General features: G+C 45.2%; 1 long non-coding RNA gene across 1 annotated transcript; it reads right to left on the bottom strand.

Moving 5' to 3' along the window:
- Window positions 1-3,171: 3,171 nt before the first annotated feature.
- LOC143689462 (uncharacterized) lies at window positions 3,172-7,646 on the bottom strand. Its single transcript, XR_013178796.1, has 3 exons — window positions 7,576-7,646; window positions 4,882-4,935; window positions 3,172-3,662 (listed from the first exon to the last, which is right to left on the bottom strand). It is a non-coding gene; the product is annotated as an uncharacterized LOC143689462 (long non-coding RNA).
- Window positions 7,647-13,619: the final 5,973 nt, after the last annotated feature.

Raw genomic sequence — 13,619 nt, 5'->3', positions numbered from 1 at the left:
TGTGCCTCATGTGTGCCCAATTGCATTGGATGGGCTGTTGCCCGGCCTCAGAGACCTTCTCCAAGTTCCGCCTCGGTATTGAGTGAGCTTCCAGCTTAACAACAGCATCTTGTCCTTTGTCAAACACTGTGGTCCCTCCACCACAGAGCGAAGGCTTTGTGTGACTGCACAACAGATGCAGTGGGAAGTTACCTTTAAAGCAAAAGGCTTCAGGGGGTGCAGGGGGTAGTTCAGTGGTAGATTTCTCACCTGCCACGTGGGAGACACGGGTTCGATTCCCAGTCCATGCACTTCCCAAAAAACAAACAAGCAAACAAAACAAACAAACAAATAAAAACCAATATCCAACAAAATGGTGCTGCAATAATGGGATACTCACATGGAAAAATAATGACACATGACCCTGCCATCTGGGAAAAAAAAAAAACGGCTTCAATTGTTCTAAAAAGTATTTCTATAAATTCAATAATCAAACAAGATATTCATTAAATGGCTTTTCTGAGGGAGATACTGGGCTAAAAATTAGAAAAAAAATTTTTTTAAGTGGAGCATGGTGTCTAACAAATGTGAGTGTTGTTTTAGTTTGCTAGCTGCTAAGGTTTTTATTTAGTTGATTCTTCAGAGGAAAGGCAGCTAACTTTCAACTGAGGTCCTTTCTTATGTAGGAAGGCGCAGGATGGTCTCTGCTGGCCTTCTCTCCAGGCCTCTGGGTTCCGACAACTTTCCCCGGGGTGACTTCTTTCTGCATCTCCAAAGGCCTGGGCTGAGCTGCGAGTGCTGAGATGAGGAATGCTGAGCTGCTTGGGCTGTGCTACGTTGAATTCTCTCACTTAAGCTTCCAGTAAATTAAATCAAACATCATTCATTGCAGCAGACATGCCTCCTAGCTGACTGCAGATGTAATCAGCAACAGATGAAGCTCACATGCCATTGACTCATGTCCACAGCAACAGAACTAGATACCTTCACCTGGCCAAATTGACAATTGACCCTAACTACCACAAGTGTACACATAGGAACCCCCGTAGGATGGGATGTTTGGAATTAGAGCTAGCCAGGAACATCTTGGAGGTCTCATGCTGTCCACACAAGATGGTCCTGCCCTCTGGAAGACTACAATCCCGCTTTGAAGGCATGTTTCACTCAGGTCTCACTGCCATCACGGTTAAGGTGACAACTGTGGCCTCATCACTTTGTTGATCAACTTGGGACTTACAGTGGCCCAGCACGTCCCTCTGCCCACCCCCCGCCCCTCTGTCCACCCCCCCACGTGCTCCTGAGAAGCCTCTGCAGGTGACTCAGGCGCTGACACAAGCTCACCACCCCTACCCCCGTGTCCCTGCTGCGCAATCCTGAAGCTGCCCAAATGCAGTGCCCACTGCTGCTCTGTGTCCAGGACTCTGCCTGAGAATGCTCTGGGGGGTGCCACAGCGGCCCCACTTTCCCCTCAGTGGGGGGCCCCGAGCTTTGCTGGGTCCTGCTCAGACACGAACAGGCTGTTCCTCTGATACCAGGACACGGCCCCGCACTGCAAACGCAGCCTTAGGAAAACAGGCGCTTTGGCGTCTCCCCCCAACCCACCCCCCCCCCACGCCCTGAGGAACCCCTCAGGGTAGCCTCCTGGGGAAGAGACCTCAGCTGACCACTGCGTTTCCCAGGGCGCTGGATGGGACTTCCTGGGGCAGACCGTGCTACCATGACATAAGTATCCGATGCAACAGATGATGGGGCAGAGGGAACAGAGAGAACCAGATCTGATGGGGCAGTTTAGGCTCAGTCTGATCCCTGCTTTACACGTACCTAAGCGGGGACTTGCAGGACAATGAATGCTTGAGTCGGGTGGGGTGGGGGTAATGATAGCAAAAACCAGTATCTGGTGACCTGTGTCAAGAAATGCTGTAGCTGTTCAGAGGAGAGGCTGGTGGGCTGAAGTCAGCAGGGAGAAGGAAGTACTTGAGCCCTGATGTCTGAAGCTGCAGACTCAGTCCCCTTTCCCCTGTGCCCTCTCAGCCTCCTGAACCTCAGCCACTTTGTGAGCCGGGGACACTTCGGGGCTCAAGTGGTGAACGGTACTTGCTTCAACCCCTTTGTGTTTTGTCTCTGTCACTGCAAGTGACCTCGCCTTTTTCTGCCTCTGGCTCATAACCAGCAGCCTCTTGTCCCCTGGACCCAATGGCGTCAATTCCAACTGAGTTAGCTCGCCCTGTGGACTCCACAAGGTCTCCTGGAGAAGCCCCAGGAGCAGCTGAGAGTGCCTCTGTGTGTCTCCATTGCCACACGGAAAAGCCCAAGCTCCTTAGCTTGCCACTTAAGCTGAGCCCAGCCCAGCCTCAGCCTACTCTTCCTCCTGTCTTCTACTTCTCTTCCCCTCAGCTACCACTCAGCTTTCATTGAACTGTGCAAGTTTCAAGCTTCCTCTCTTTAGTTTATTTTGTCCCCTCTGCCTGAAAGGAGGTTTCTTCCCCCGCAAACCCCTCGCCATCCATCAGACTGAAAGTAAATGCCCTACCATCTGTGACCTTCCTTGATCCAAATCTCACCCCCTCTGCTTCTTATTCTATGTTTAGAATTGTTTAGACTAGACGTTGTTTAGGCCTCACTTGGCCTCTCAATCTGTCTTCCAATAGACGGAGCAATCATCTTAACTATATTTTAAGGCATTCATTTCCCAATGAGTTTAGAATAAACTCCAGAGCTGGCCTCAGGCCAGCCCATAAGGTCCTGGCACCACCTGGGCCCTGCCCATTGCTGATGTCACTTCATGTCCCCCTCCTCTTCCTCCTAGCGCCACAGGCCTCCTGGAAGTTCCTAGAACTGCCTCAGGTCTTCCCTCTTGCCTCAGGGTCTTTGCACAACCTGTTCCATCCCTTTTCCCTGGAATTTTCATTACTACCAACCCTTGTCTTCCAAGTCTCAACTTAAATGTCACCAACTCAGGAAAGCTTTCTGCGCCACTTGTCTAAAAGAGGTTCCACCATTGCTTCATCATAGCACTCAGCATGGCTAGTAATTTTTTATTTCTTTGCTACTTCAGTTTTTACCATCTCTTTACTAGGCTGTAAATATCAGGAGGACAGGTCCCACACATGTCACAGCCTAATATTTGTGGAATTAATGAATGAAGCATTAATTTCATAGTGACCATTGCTTTAATGAGCATGTTTCCAAAATTACTCTGTGTGTCCCTTGAAACTGGCACCCTGTGTTATTAGTCTTTGCGACTTAAATATCTATTTTTTTTTGCCTAGCCCCGTCTCCAAATATTTGCTAAATTGAAGAGAACTTGACTCTTTGTTGGAATTCACTGCAAAGAGAGAGCCTTCCGTACTTGAGTACTTGAAACTGAGCCTCCGGAGTGGGGCTGAACCCAAAGTAAGCCCTAGGCCAAGATTCAAGGGTGCTTTCTTGATGTTGCAAGTGATTTAAGGCAATGCCTGGGGCAGCACTGAAGAGCACAGTCTGAGTCCAAGGGAGAGCTAAGGAGTCGCCTTTGGTGTTTTCCTTGTCTCTGATTCTCCTCCCTCCCTTCGGCCAGGGCCACACTGTGGGGTCAGACCCTGACTTCCGGGCCATCCATGAACCTGCAGCCGGGACTTTCAGAAGGAATTCTTGGCTTGGTGACTTTCCTTTCCCTCCTGTACTGTTTCTAGTGAATCCTTTGCCTGCAAAAGGAGAGAGAGCCGCTGAAGGAGATTAAAACAAACCAACAAATTAAAGCACATGCACATGCATTCACACACACCCAGAGAAGGCAGATATGATCCAGAAAAACTGAGATTGCAGACTGGGGAGCAGCGGTCACATCCTCAGCACAGCGCTCTAAGGTGCTCTCGTGATGCTACCAACTAAGGCACAGGCCCCATCTTCACATCACCAGGGGAAATGAAAGCTGGTTTAAGCTCTGTAAAAGCTGGAGAACAGCCTCATTGGTTTTCTAAAAACATCCCCAAGGTTTGGGGAAATAGAAACTCGTGCCTGCTGATTCTGAAGAGCCAAATTCCCAAAGAGAAGATCTCGCTCTATCTTAAAAAAGCTCCCGCCCATCTGCCCCCCTCTCTCCCCAGCTGTAATTAGCTACTGGCTGATAAAAAATTGCTGTGTTTTCCTTCCCAGGATTTTTTGAGTAATAACAGAGGATTATGAAAGGTACACTGCCCTCAGCTTATCTACCTTGGCTTTGATTTTTGGCTTATCTTCTCATCTCTAGGATCTGTCCACCATCCAGACCTCAGTATACACAGCTTTTCATATTTTTTGGCTGTTTTCTTGTCTCTCCCTCTAGATTTTAAATTCTAAATCCACTATGTCCTATCACAAGGCTAAAGACATCGACTAACTCCCAGGAATGACTCTCTAGTGGTCATAAAGCCAGGAAGAGAAACAGAACAACAAAATAGCAGACGGCTTGGGTTGGGAGGCCCTTACAGGCAATCAGCTCCCTCATGGTATAGACAAGAAAATTGAGGTTCAGAGAAGTTCAACAACCCTTGAAACAGTGAACCGTTTATTCATTCAATGACCAAATATTTATTCAAGGTCTAATCAGTTTGGTGTGATGGGAATATAAAGATGAATCAGACATGGACCTTGCTCTCCAGGAATTTACAGTTTGATGTAAGGAGATAAGATAGGAGTGAACATCAACCACTAAACTACAAAGTAGGAGGCGGCGAGCACCATCAAGGTGCCAATGGAATATGATCAAGTGCTAGAAGTGAGTGCTGTGGATAGTCTGTTCCCTGCCCTGAGCTTAGTTAGCGGTAGCCTACAAACTTGACTTAGTCCCCTGTTTAGGAGGAGTGTGCCAAGTGCCCTATCATGACTAACCTGAGAAGGTACAATACCTCCAGAGCCCTCAGGAAGCTAAAATAACAAACGTACCAAATTGCCACCTTGGGGTCTTCCAGTTCAGTCTGCCTCTAAGGAGGTTAGCCACTGAAGAGAGAGGAAAGGAAACTATCATTGTTTCTTTAAAATACTTTCTCTTTCACCAGGCAAGTATCCTTACTTTTCAATCGTAAATTGATTTTTTTTCCTTCTTCTCCAATGTCTTCATACTGAATAAATGCTTGCAAAATGTTCCTGGTCAATTGGTACCTGGCACTCTGTGCTTTTTAAAGTCTTGCCTAGATAATCTGAGAGGAAAAAAAGGTCATGAGCAGGGTTGGGTTCATTTAGAGTTCATTCAACTTCTATAGTTGGTGCCATTGAGATGACCAAAACAAGTGGAAGCCACAGTCATTGTCTTCAAAGAGATTACTATCTAAGGGAGAGAAAATGGACATGGATGGAACTCGTAGAGAAGACTCACTCTTAAGTGCAAGACAGCATAGTTCCCATCATATACTCACCACCCCCACCAGACCCCACACACAGTGTCCTCAGAGCAGGACTGTGCTTTGTTGCCCAACAGTTCCCTAGCCTTGATCAGCTCTTCATCCAAACTTAGAGTCTTTCCTCTACTGCCCTGTCACCTAATCCCCTCTCACGGCCTCTCCTCTGAGATTTTCAGCCCTTTGTGATCACCTCTCTATTCTGAACCTTCGACCCTGGATCCTTATCTGGCTCCTTTCTCATGCCCTTCAAATATGCCAGACTCTGTATTAGTTTCCTTTGGCTACTATTACAAATTACCACAAACTGAGTGATTTAAGATAACAGAAATGTGTTCTCTCAGGGTTTGGGGGGGATGAGAAATCTGAAATCAGCATGTTGGTAGGGCCATGCTCCCACCAAAGCCCATTGGGCAGCCTCTTTCTTTGCCCTTTTCTAACTTCTGGTGATTGCCAGCAATCCTCACCTTTCTTGGCTTGTAGCTGCATCACTCCAATTTATGCATCCGTCTTTACACACCTGCCTTCCCTCTGTGTGTCTATGTCTCTGTTTCCAAATCTTTCTTTCCTTGTAAGGCCCTCAATCACTGGATTTAGGGCCCACCCTAATCCAGTCCAACCGCATCTTAACTAATCACATCTGCAAAGACCTTATTTCCAAATAAGGTCACTTTCACAAGTAGAGGGCCACAGGGCCTCAGCACATCTTTTTCGGAGACACAATTCAACCCACAACACTCATTTCCTCTAAAAAACCTTTCCTCCACTCTCCCTTTTTTCAAACTCCTGCTTCCTCTCATACCTTCTCTTCACCACCAATCACCTTTTTTTTTTTAAAAAAAAAAAAGCTCCATTTACTGCCTCCACTTTCTCATCTATCACTTGTCTCTTCAGCCTTTCAGTTTCTGCCTCCGCAGCTCTATCACGATAGCTCTCTCATACTCATGCCTGCTCTTAGGCTGTGGAAAAACTCCAAAGGTCCGTCTTGGGACCAGCTTCTCACTGTCTTCACTTTCTCTGGAATGATCCATGGCAAACCCTGGTTGATGAATCACAGATGCAGGTCTCCAGTCCTGATGCAACCCCTGGTGTAAGAAATTGTGTTTCCAAATACCTACCTAACACCTAGTCTACTTAGTTTTCCATCGAAAAACTAAAGCTCAACACACCCCAAATGGACTCACCCCCTTCCATCTCAAGCCAGTTTCTCCCTTAATCTGAATGTCAATTTATATCATCCTCATGCATCTGCCAGGCAGCCTCCAAACCAAAATTTCAGGATTGTCTTAGAAGCCTTTTTCTCCTTCACCACTCATATCCAATTGCTTCTTAATTTAAGTCTCTCAAATCTGTTCCCCCTTTCTATTCTATCCTTGATCCCTTAAGCCCAGCTGATCCACCCCCATACTTCATCCCAACTGCTCAAAAAAAGAGCTGTGTGGGCGGGCCGCGGTGGCTCAGCGGGCAAAGTGCTTGCCTGCTATGCCGGAGGACCTCGGTTCGATTCCCGGCCCCAGCCCATGTAACAAAAAACGGAAAAACAAATACAATAAAACAAGAAAATGTTTAAAAATGTTTCCCTTTCTTCCTTCCTTCCTTCCTTCTATCCTTCCTTCCTTCTAAAAAAAAAAAAAAAAAAAAAAGAGCTGTGGACCCATTTATTTTAGGCAAATGCCCAACCTCCTCTTCATTGTTCCCAGTTCCCTATCGTTCCTGTGCCCCACTTTATTTTCCATTTCTTGTCCCTGTGGCTTCTTTGGCTTTGGCGTTCCATATGATTTTCCACAATGATTCTCCATTGGTTTATACCTCATTTTAGACCCCATTTTCCTTGGTGAGAATCATTCTAGTCCAGTTCCTACTTCTGTGAACACTTCTGGCCAAGCCAGGCCCTCTTATGTGCCTGCTTCTTTCATTGGACTATAAGTTCCTTGAGGACAAGAACTGATCATTATTTACTTGACTTCAGATTCCCTTGGAGTCACACAGTAAGATAATAGGGTAAATTAAAATGGAAAGACTGTGGTACATACAGGAAATACTTGCAAATGATTAAGGCAATAGATGTAGTGTAGAAATACAGAGGGAGAGGAGGACTAGTGGGAAATGAGTCAGTACAGGAAGCTGAATCTCAAGTTGAATACAGACTCTGTAATTACATGCCCTAAAAACAGGAAAGTACTGGTTTCTCTGATGAAGCCTATCTTTTAATTCCTTCCAGTGCCCTGATTTTTCCACTTACCCTGTTACCTTCCATAACCCAGCTGAGAAGACTACTGCCGGTAACACCAACAAGTGCTATCCAGAATGTCATGAGAAACTTGTTACAGCCAACTTTAAGTCATGGGCCAACAACCTCCTGACATGTTAGGGCCAGAAGTTTGGGACGCCCTATTCTATGTTTACTTAGACCAAAAGGACTTTCAAGCTCTGCTTGGCCTCCAACCAGCTCCAGAGTCAGAAGCGTTCACCATTCCTCTGAGCACATATCCAGGGAGGGTTTGATCATAAGTTCTCCCTGGAGCCACCTCTCCAGCCAAGTGCAGAGCAGCCCTTGTGTAATCTTGGCTGATGCTCAAGGCCCTTGCTAGGTTTTTCCAAAGATGTATGCTGGGTTTTCTCATTGGTTTCCCCATTTATTGTTTCCCGTCATGCTATCATGTGATTGGAATAGTGCTGTCCTTAAAGTTGTGTCCCTTTGGTACTATGAGCTCAAGTTCTGTTCCCTATCTTCCTATTTTCACCCAGTATTCAACCTTAATTGGCTGAGAGATCACTAAACTCCAATGCAGCTTCAGCCAAAATTGTGTTTTTTTTCCCCTAAGATCCTGGAGTAGTTCATTATAGGCACAGGACTTTTATGTGTAGTTCACACCATCTTATCAGGCTGTGAAGGGCACTGTTCTGATTTGGCTCATACTGAAGGAAAACTCAGTCCATAAGAAAGTTAAATCATGCTAGCAATTTTCTTAGATTATTTTTGGCAGCCTGAGCCCCTTCTAATTCTCTCCTCTATAGTTGTCCCCTCTCCAGCCTTATCTTTCTTTTGGCCTTACAGTATTGTTTTTGCAGCTGCTGCAGGCTCCTGATGTTCCAAAGAAACTGTTGGTGGTGACTTATTATTTTGAAGCAGTGCTGATATAAAGAAACTTTACCAACAATGCCATGAACATGCTAACAAAAGCATACCCAATGGAAAGCACTTTTTGACCTCCAGCATGGGATTGTCCCTTCAGAGATTTTTTTTTTTTTGGGGGGGGGGTGCATGGTCCAGGAATCGAACCCAGGTCTCCTGCATGAGAGGTGGGCATTCTAACCACTGAACTACCCACCGTCAGAGATGTTTGTGTCCTTCTTAGGACATCATTGACCTCTTAAACTTGCCACAGAGATATTTATAGCTTAAACAACCCCAAAGTTGCTCAATGATCTTATTCATGGTCAGTTTAAAAGGAGTCACAAAAACCATCTTCTGGTTTCCTTGGCTCCTGGAGATGATACATGAACTCTATACAAAATAATTTGCATATATATCTCAATACGTATCAATATGTAGCATACTGATATACAAGTTCAGATTCAGGGAACCAAAAATCTAAGTCATAGTATAATCTCTCATTCAAGGTGAAAAGAAGGCCCTGAAGCTCAGGAATAAACAGAGAAAGAAACAAAGAAACAAACAAATACATAAAGGAAAAGATTCCAAGATTCCCAAAAGTTTTAGTTTCTATTTATTGATTTCCACGCATGCAAATGCCTTTCTTTTTTGCCTAATCTGGTCTTGTCTCCAGTAATAGATGATAAATTAGATAGATGTAGATAGATAGATAGATAGATAGATAGATAGATAGATGATAGATAGATAGATAGATACAGTAGATGATTATGCTGGTTTGAATCTGTTATGTACCCCAGAAGGAGCCTGTGTTATTTTAATCCATCCCTGTGGGTGCAAACCTATTGTGGATGGAACCTTTCGCTTAGGTTGTTTCCATGGAGATGTGACCCAGCCCATTCCAGGTGAGTCTTAATCCCCTTGCTGGATTCCTTTATGAGAGGATAAAAGGCAGAGACATTTTGGAGAGAGCTCAGGGAAAGAAAACACTCAAGAAAAAGCAAGAAGGACCCACAGGAGTTAAGAGAGCCATTTTGAGCCAGAATCCAGGAGAGAAGGACCAGCTGATGTCACCATGCGTCTTCCCATGTGATAAAAGAACGCCAGATGCCAGCAGCCTATCCTCAGAGGTGTCTCCCTGTTGATGCTTTTAATTTAGATATTTTCATGGCCTTAGAACTATAAATTTGTAACCTAATAAATCCTCTTTGTAAAAGCCAATCCATTTCTGGTTTATTGCATTCTGGCAACTTTAGCAAACCGAAACAATGATAGATAGATAATAGAGATAGATAGATAAAATAGATTGACAGATAGCTCCAAAGAGAAAATTATACGGTGTCACTCTCCTTGGAGTAGTCAGCATATTGTAGAGAAGGTCCTAGCTTTACCATACACATTGAACTGGTTATGTAGTGGCCTGAAATTTGTACCATCTCTGATGATATAATCGTGAACTAGCATCATGCATAAATCATAGGCTATAGCAGTCCCTTGGAAGACGTTTTCCAGGTATAACTTAAATATAGAGCTGTCAATGTGGCAACCAGCTTGCTGATATTTTTAAACCAATTCAGACTTGATCACCTTGAAGCATGTTCATTTCTTTTCAGCAGATGGACTGCAGCGCCCACCCTGGCCCATCCTTTCCGGTGCCCCAGGCTTTAGGCTGCTTGCTTCACTCTGACTGGGCCGAAATTGTGATGCTGTGCAGCCAGCCATTCACTCCCTTTCACTTCCATGCTGTCTTCCAGCTTGCAACCCCGCATCAGGGAAGGGTTCCCCTGAGAATCGGCCTTATGTCATTTGTATATGGCCGGGCCTGGAAATCTTGACAAAGTGCTTGCTATAAACCACTGCGAGGGAGGGCTAAAATAACAATAATAAATAACGCCTCTGAGTCATCCATTAACCTCTGCTGGTGCCACCTCCGTGTCAGCTGTCACATGTTAATAGTGTCACCTAGGATCCCTGATGGGGCCGTGCAACCTCTCACGTGTTTCCTCCCCCATGGCAGTGCTGATAAACACCCCTCTGGTACAGCCCATCTGTCCTGGTTCCATGTGACCCATCCTGTTTCTTTCTGAGTTGCTCTGTGTGGAGCAGACTTCGTTTTCATTACCGCTGCCACAAAGCTTTCCAAATCCTAAGCTTCTCTTTGGTCTCCACTGCAAACCACAATGTTGCTGCGTGACGAGTTACTGTTTGGTAACTTGCCCATGGATCAGGCCTTCACTCTGGAAGGGTATGTCCTGGGAAACCTCCACCTACCACGGCCACATGTGCTCAGCCCATCAGGGGTGTGTCTGCAAACTGAATGGGATAATTCTCCTGTCTGTGCCTCACACTTTCAGCTCGCCCTTCTTTTCCCTTAGCGAGACTCTCAGGGTTTATTCTGACCTTGCTATCTTTTTATGGCCTTGTCCTGAGCAGACGTGACAATAAGTGCATGCTGGCAACTCACCTATAAATGGTGAGAAAGTCTTCCTCTCTATGAAACTTGTCAGTTCAGTTAGCCAAGGAGAAACAGCTGAACCAAACCTAGCACCTCGTTTGCAACCTCGGGTCAATGCCACCGCTCTATTACAGAGTTCAATTTCATAATCAATGACCAAAGAGTCAGGTGCATTTTATTATTTAGCCTGGACTTTCTCTAACTCTCAAGTCAATCTCAAAGCATAATTGGGAAAGGGAGCGGGGCTTCCTCATCCCTTTCTTGAATGCCATTCACTGCTCCTATGGTTCCTCTATTTCTGGGCTCAGAGGTCCTCAATTTCTATCAGTTGTTTACCATAAGGACCTGGCCCCCTTGCATGAGGCTGACCACCCTGACCACATGCCAGCTGCTGACGCTGCATTCAGAGTTGAGATGGCTGCCACCAAGGAACTAATTGCATGTTGGGAGAGACAGACATGCCTAAAGATAAATCACACGGGGAGCAAAGTGTGGGAACCCCTGAGGAGGAGGTTGGAAAAGTCCTCACAGAGGAAATGATATTTGATTTGGGACTCAAAAGAAGAATAGGAATTTAACCAACAATGACAAAGTGATGACAGTCCAGCCTGATGGAGTGTGGCAAGGTGTGGAGCCCCAAAAGGCTCTGACATGTAGGGCACAGATTGGAGGCCAGTGTCTCCAGCAAGTTGTACCTGGACCTGCACTTTAGTTTGTTAGGCTGTTCAAAGCAGATACCGTGAAATGGGTTGGCTTTAAACAGTGAGAACGTATGAGCTTATAGTCTGAGGCCGTAAGAATGTGTGGCACTCTGACACATGGTCAGGGCACTCCAAATCAAGGCATCATCAAGGCAATGCTTTTTTCCAAAAGACTGGCTGCCAGCAATCCTGGACTCCTCTGCCACATGGCAAGGCTCATGGTGGTGTGTACTGGTCTTTCCATTCTTTTCCAAGTTTTCTTGCTTTTAGCTTCTTGCTTCCCTGGCTTTCTCTCTCTCCCTCTGTATTCATCCCATTTATAAAGGACTCTAGTAATAGGATTAAGTCCCATCCTAAATGAAGTGGGTCACACCTTAACTGAAGTAGCCTCATAGAAAAATCCTACTTCCAATGACTCCCCACCCAAAGGAATAGATTAGATTTAAGAATGTGCTTTTCTGGGGGTTCATATAGCTTCCAACCACCAGAGCCCAACTGGCAGCAAGAAAGTCTGAGGCCATTGGTACATCCTCATGTGCCATGCTAGGAAGTGTGCACATTGTCCTAGAGAGTATAAAGGGTCGTTATTATTGTCATCAGTGATCAACACAGGCTCATTGAGCCTTTTCTATATACCAGTCATCGTAGAAATGCTATGGAACAGTGGTTCCTTTTTTTATATAGTGCTTTTTAAATTAGAGAAGTTGTAGATTTACAGGGAAATCATGCGTTGAAGATCCATAAGCAGAGTAGGGAGTAAAGGATGGATTAGAGAGGCTGAAACCTGAGGGGGGAGGAAATAATTTGTGATGATTCTGATCAGAGGTAGTGAGGGCTGGCATTGATGCAGTGGGAACACAAGGCAAGGTGATTTTTCTGGGACAGAATCAACTAAACCTAGTGGCCGGTTGAGTATAGGGTGAGAAAATTAGCGAAGTATTGAGACTCACACTGAGGCTTTGATCTTGAGAGACTAGAATTAGGAGGCAATGCAGGGTGGGGAGCAGAGTGGGAGAATAATGAGCCAATAGAGTCATGGGAAAGAAATATGACTCCAAAGGCTTCAGGAATATGGCAATTGACAGAGGAGGCAGTGAGTGTGGACTAATTTTCTATGAAGTTCAGTGGCAGCTTTAGTGACATAAAGTTTCTCTTTTTCTAAAATAAGGAAAACAACATATATATAAATAGAGGGGAGGACCTAATGGAAAAGAAGAGATTATAGTATGTACTTGAACTACCATTTACTGAACTGGTCTTATGTGCAGACCCTGCACTAAACACCTAACAAGTATTATCTCATTTCATCATCACATCAACCCAATGAGGTATGTGTGATTATAACCACCTTCTAAATGAGGAAGCTTAGGCAAACTGGTGGATTCATCTAGGGATGCAGACTTTCTGAACAGTTGTAGCAGAAGGTTGGAGTGTTTGGGAAGGAAATAAGATGAAGGTAGGTGGCAGCTAAAAGAATGGGGGATGAGGGAGGTCTTCGGGAGCTGAGGGCCTGGAGATTGCATGGGGATGAGAGAGTGAAGAATGAGAAAGAACAAGAAGTTCTGTTGCAATATGGGATGTCTAAATCCTAGATTTGGAATTTAGAGTATTTCTAGCAGGTAACAAAGACCTGTGATGCTGGGGATCTATGTTTCAGCCCCATAAGCATTAAGTTTACCCAGGATGAGCCAACTGCAAAAAGCCCTCTCTGTGGGGTGGCTGCAGATGACAGCAATGAGGATGGATGCTCTCTTTTCCTCAGGCATCTCTAAAAGCCACGTCACTTTCAAAAGTGTCTGTTTTCCACAGAGCATGGCATGTCCACAACCTTTGCTATTGAACACGGTAGTTGGGAGAAGAGGTCTTGCTTCCTATTTGTCTGTCCTTTTGGAGCGTATGAATTACAAGTAGATACAGCACATGTTTTTACCCCAAAGAGATATTCTTTTGGTGTGTGTTTTCTCCTAGTTGCTAATTTGAACTCTAGGCTGTTTTAGAATTTATCTGTGGTAAAG

This window comes from Tamandua tetradactyla, chromosome 7, assembly GCF_023851605.1.
Source record: "Tamandua tetradactyla isolate mTamTet1 chromosome 7, mTamTet1.pri, whole genome shotgun sequence".
NCBI lineage: Eukaryota > Metazoa > Chordata > Mammalia > Pilosa > Myrmecophagidae > Tamandua > Tamandua tetradactyla.
The sequence above is the reverse complement of the archived record's forward strand: the minus strand, read 5'-3'. Positions and strand labels throughout refer to the sequence as shown.